This window comes from Cervus elaphus, chromosome 29, assembly GCF_910594005.1.
Source record: "Cervus elaphus chromosome 29, mCerEla1.1, whole genome shotgun sequence".
Classification (NCBI taxonomy): domain Eukaryota; kingdom Metazoa; phylum Chordata; class Mammalia; order Artiodactyla; family Cervidae; genus Cervus; species Cervus elaphus.
Genome location: NC_057843.1, coordinates 19,802,992 through 19,809,358, shown reverse-complemented (window position 1 = coordinate 19,809,358; position 6,367 = coordinate 19,802,992).

The window sequence follows — 6,367 nt, the reverse complement described above, 5'->3', positions numbered from 1 at the left end:
ACTTACCATCATGTAACATATATATTTTACTGATCTGTTATGCCTGTGGTCTGTCCTTTATAATGGAAGCACCATAAGGATGTGAATTTTTCTGTTATTCCCTTTTGTATCATAGTGCCTATAAGTGCCTGGTAGCTAGTAGATATACAATACAATTTTTTGTTGAAAAATGAATGGTATACATTTACTAGGCTTCTTTTCCTAAGTCAGGGATGGAATACATTCTGTAGCAGGGTCTTGGGAAGACTAATAATTTAGCACCTGTTATTAACTGAAAAAGTTGATTTAAAGCTCAGCATTCAGAAAACTAAGATCATGGCATCTGATCCCATCACTTCATGGCAAATAGATGGGGAAACAGTGGAAACAGTGGCTGACTTTACTTTTCTGGGCTCCAAAATCACTGCAGATTGTGATTGCAGCCATGAAATTAAAAGATGCTTACTCCTGGGAAGGAAAGTTATGACCAACCTAGATAGCATATTGAAAAGCAGAGACATTACTTTGCCAACAAAGGTCCATCTAGTCAAGGCTATGGTTTTTCCAGTGGTCATGTATGGGTGTGAGAGTTGGACTGTAAAGAAAGCTGAGCACAGAAGAATTGATGCTTTTGAACTGTGGTGTTGGAGAAGACTCTTGAGAATCCCTTGGACTGCAAGGAGATCCGACCAGTCCATCTGAAAGGAGATCAGTCTTGGGTGTTCATTGGGAAGACTGATGTTGAAGCTGAAATTCCAATACTTTGGCCACCTGATGCAAAGAGCTGACTCATTTGAAAAGACCCTGATACTGGGAAAGATTGAGGGCAGGAGGAGAAGGGGACGACAGAGGATGAAATGGGTGGCATCACAGACTCAATGGACGTGGGTTTGGGTGGACTCCGGGAGTTGGTGATGGACAAGAAGGCCTGGTGTGCTGCGATTCATGGGGTTGCAAAGTGTCAGACACGACTGTGTGACTGAACTGAACTGATTTTTGTTTGTGTGTGTGTTAGTCTTTTAGTTGTGTCTAACTCTTTGCAACCCCATGGACTGTAGCCCACAAGGCTCCTCTGTTCATGGAATTCTCCAGGCAAGAATACTGGAGTGTGTTGCTATTTTCTAATCTTCCCAACCCAGGGATCAAACCTGCATGTCTTGCATTGGCAAGTGGTGTTTTTTTGTTTTTTCTTGATACCACTGAGCCACAGGGGAAGCACTTTTATTTAGCAGGTCTGGGGAAAGGCCTGAGAAGATGTATGTCTAACAAAATTTTAGGAAACTCTGATACTGTAAGTTTGGAATTCTCACCTTGAGAACTGCTTATTGAAAGCAAAAGGCAGAGTCAGGCAGGGAATATAGAGCCTGAGAAATCCGGCTGGCAGCACCTAGTCATTCTAATATGGTTTTGAGCAAGACAACCACTGTTCCAAACTTATTCATGTTAAAGTCCTGCAGTTAGCAAGATCCTTATTCTTCACAAGGCAATTCAGTTTCTTCAATGGTCTTATTTCTTCTTCCTTCTAAGATGTCTCATTCCTACCAATGGAATGCAGTATTCTTCTTGATAGAGTTCTGATTAGCCAGTTTTCTCATTGTATTTCCAGTAAGAATCATGACTCATAACATTTTTTGTCCTTTGCTGGCAAATCTCTCTCAGTCTAGCTCTGCGTTCAGTCACTTGATGATGAGACAATAGTGTCAGTGATGACTGAGATGCTGGTTCTCATCCCCAGCCCAGTGGATATCAGGTATATGGGAAATAAGACTAACTCTAGGCTTGCTAGTTAGGGAGTTGAGGTGATGACATGTCTACCTTTTCAAAGATTGTGTGATTGTGTGTGTGTGTGTGTGCGCGTGTGTGTGTAACAGTGAGAGAAAAAGAGAGAGGGGAAGCTGGAATGAGAAATGAGACATGGGATTAACGTGACTGAACCTACAGATAGAAGGAAATATCAGAAGTTGTAGTTGGGAAGAATTAGGAAAAGTAGGAGCCACTGCAAATGTTATATTTGTCCCTTTGCAAGGTCATATTATCTAATCATTAATGAAAATGTATTAACATCTTCTATGCACATGATATACTGATACAACCTACTTTCTAATTACATATGTTAAAAAAAAAATCTATTCATTGAAAGAAATACCTTAAGGACTTCTACAACTCAATGAATGAAAGATTGGTTGAACTTGTAAGGCTTTGTTTGGATAAAGATGGTATTTTAAGACAGAAAATTACATGTCTTTCAAAAGTATTCTAACATGTTGAATTTCCATTAATTTAGATAGATTTTTCCAATTAGTCCAAATTGTGGAAGTTTTCCTCTCTTCACTAATCGTTTGGTCTTCTAAGCTCTATTAGGTGAGATAATAATTAGAAGTTTAGTGGAAAACTAAACTTGCACATAGGAAGAAGTATAAAGTTTAGAAAGATGTTTACATCACAGCCTGGAGCATGCCTAGCTTTCATTTGTTAGCTGTTAGCTTCCCAGTTTATTATTATGTAAGCATATTTGCACTCCATTAGTGGGTCTCTAGCCTAACCACACATTAGAAGTAACCTTTGAGAATAGTAATTTCTCAGTTCTACCTTAGATCTTCTAGTTTAATTCGTCTAGGATGGGACTGGGAATTGGAAATTTTTAAAAAACTCCCTAGTTGATTTTAATGTGAAGCCAGGTTGAGGACCACTGCACTTGAGAACAGCAAAAATCATGATAGCTTAGAATAACTAAACAAATACCTTTTGACAAGTTTTCAAGACCAGTGGCCAAATCTGATGATTGTATATTGATTTATGATTCACTTCAGTTCTTTAACATAAATATGCTATTTCAACCTGTTTGCTATTTTGTGACATGAGTAAGGGAGATGATGCTATACTTATTTTATAGAAGAAAATGCTGAGACTTTATACTCATTTTGTAAATTACATTAGGTGCTTAAGTCAGTAATTTTCAGATTTGCGTTGGGTTATATGTTGCCAAACATCTAACTAAAAAGTTTGTTTCATAGCACGAAGATGCCACATTCAACTTCATAGCGTGAGGATAGTACATCTGAATCTTTTATTAAATGCTTTCCTTTTCACAGGCTTCCCTGATAGTTCAGTTGGTAAAGAATCTGCCTGCAATGCAGGAGACTCTGGCTTAATTCCTGGGTCGGGAAGATCCACTGGAGAAGGGATAGGCTACCCACTCCAGTACTCTTGGTCTTCCCTTGTGGCTCAGCTGGTAAAGAAACCACCTGCAATGTGGGAGACCTGGGTTCAATCCCTGGGTTGGGAAGATCCCCTGGAGAAGGGAAAGGCTACCCACTCCAATGTTCTGGCCTGGAGAGGTCCATGGACTGTATAGTCCATGGTGTTGCAAAGAGTCGGACGTGACTGAGCGACTTTCACTTTCACTTTCCTTTTCACACTCAAATTTGACCCTTGGTAAATACAATCTTAGCTTATATTTCCCCCTTTCTGTTGCCAGTATTAGCTGTAAAGAATTTCAGGCACACTTGTTCTTATCATCCTTGTTTACTTAGATTTATTCATCACACTCAGGATGTTTACCATACATTCCAAACTTTGGGGTCATTATTAAGCTGAGGGGTGACACTAACCTTCCAAAAGAGAATTGTTGACACAGGAAGGCTGACAGCCTGATCCTCTAATATGAAATCACAGGTTTGAAAGGTGAGGAAATTGACCTTGAAATCTTCCTTTTGCCGCCTACCAGACTCAGTCTGGTCAAAGTCATTCTGACTAAAGGGCAAGCTGGGCCACTTGCTCTTTGCTTTTCACTGTGCTTTTTGTGCCAGACTGAACCTCCATTAGAAGACTATTGAAAAATGCAATAAGCACAGCTACAAGAAAGATTTCTTTGTGTTAGCACATTAACACAGTAGTTTCCAGATGTGTTTGAATGCCATGGTGAGTGTGTTCATAGGCAGCTAACATCTTCAGAACATGAGTGTGTCAGAGTCGGGATTTGAACTCAAAGTTACTGATTTGTGCTCAGACCAGCAGGTCCTGCTGCTACTTAGATGTCTCCTATTGTAGAACCGGACTGAACAGCAAAGAGAAAGAGAACATAGCCTGTGAAATGACCTGATTAGTTTACCAGGTGCAAATATGTGGATTGGCAACTTAATGCTTCTGAAAATGATAAATGAATTAAAGGAGGATCACCTGTGGCCATTTTAATAAGTACATTGGTGAAAGAATGGAACCATAGAAACAATGCAATAGAATATTTATTCAAGTAGATTTTGTCCAGACTGTCAACTGACAGGACAAGAAGTATTTTTTTCAGAAGCCATAGCTGGAAACTTCAGAATACCAGATGGAGAGAAACTAAAACTATGTCTCAAGGGAGAATTCTTGTGGGCTAGTCCCGTGGATTTAGAAGAAGAGGAACCAGAGATCAAATTACCAACATTCGCTGGATCATACAGAAAGCTAGGGAATTCCAAAAAAAAAAAAAACCCAAAAACAAAACCTTCTACCTCTGTTTCATTGATCATACCAAAGCCTTTGACTGTGCGGATCATAATAAACTTTGGAACGCTCTTAAAGATGGGAATACCAGACCATCTTATCTGTCTCCTGAGAAACCTGTATGTGGGTCAAGAAGCAACAGCTCGAAGTCTGTATGGAACAACTGGTTGATTCAAGATTGAGAAAGGAGTATGGAAGGGCTGTCTGCTATCACTGTTTGTTTAATCTATAGCTGAGGACATCTTGAGAAAAAACAGGCTGGATGAGTTACAAGCTGGAATCAAGATAGGCAGGAAAAACATCAACAACCTCAGATATATGAATGATACCACTTTAATAGCAGAAAGTGAAGAGGAACTAAAGAGCCTCTTGATGAGGGTGAAGGAGGAGAGTGAAAGAACTGGCTTAAAACTAAATATTAAAAAAACTAAGATCATGGCATCTGGCCCCATTACTTCATGACATATAGATGGGGAAAAGGTGGAAGCAGTGACAGGTTTCCTCTTCTTGGGCTCTAAAATCACTGCAGATGGTGACTGAAGTCATGAAATCGGAAGACATTTGCTTTTTGGCAAGAAAGCTATGACAAACCTAGACAGTGTGTTGAAAAGTACAGACATTACTTTGCCAACAAAGGTCCATATTGTCAAAGGTATGGTCTTCCCAGTGGTCATGTACGATTGTGAGAGCTGGATCATAAAGAAGGTGGAGCACCAAAGAATTGATGCCTTTTAACTATGGTGCTGGAGAAGACACCTGAGGGTCCCTTGGACAGCAAGATCGGACCAGTCAATCTTAAGGGAAATCAACCCTGAATACCCGTTGAAGGACTGGTGCTGAAGTTGGAACTCCAATATTTTGGTCATCTGATGTGGACAGCTGACTCATTGGAAAAGTCCCTGATGCTGGGAAAGATTGAGGGCAGAACAGAAAAGGACATCAGAGGGTGAGACGGCTGGATGGCATCACTGATGCAATGGACTTGAACTTGGGCAAACTTCAGGAGATGGCGAGGGACAGAGAGGCCTAGCATGCCACAGTCCAAGGGGTTGCAAAGAGTCAGACATGACTGGGCGAGTGAACACCACCACCACCAGCACTAACAGCCCCGTGGAAACACCTGAGTTCCTTTCATTCCCACCAGCATGAATGGATACTTGGCAGAGAAGGAAGAGGCTCTCATTTTATGTGGGTCTGGTTAATCGCTATATCCACTGCAAATATAACCAGGGGTAACATTAGTTAAACATGGATCCCAGTTTAACCAATTCAAGTATAATGGGGGCTCCACCCTTCAATGAATAATCCCCATAATGCGTAATCTCCCATTATATCAGTGTTGAAAACCAGTTAGGCAATTGTTGTTAACCCTACTCATAAAAAATAAAGTTAATAATAAAAAACTTCAGAGTGTTTGAAAACACAAATGTGTGTGTGTGTAACATTTTCTGTAATTAACCCTATAAATTCACTTGTTCCAGTTCTCTTGTTATTGTGGTTTAGTCACTACATCATGTTTGACTCTTTGTGACCCCATGGACTGTAGCCCACCAAGCTCCTCTGTCCATGGAATTTTCCAGGCAAGAGTAGTGGAGTGGGTTGCTGTTTCCTCTTCCAAGGAATCTTCCCTACCATGCCTTTTTAAAGTGAGTACAATTCTGTACAGGATTACTTTCCCAGGATTTGGGGGATTTCTTGGAGGATGCCTATACAGTATACAAATTTATACTTGGGTTAATGCCTCACAGTACTTATGAACCAAGTCTCTTCCATTTGTAATTTCTAGATGAGAAGTTCCCTCAGGCTAATATGTTTTCTACATACAGGGACATGGATGTGTACATGCGTACTAAGTCACTTCAGTTATGTCCAACTCTTTGCAGCCCTGTGAACAGGCTCC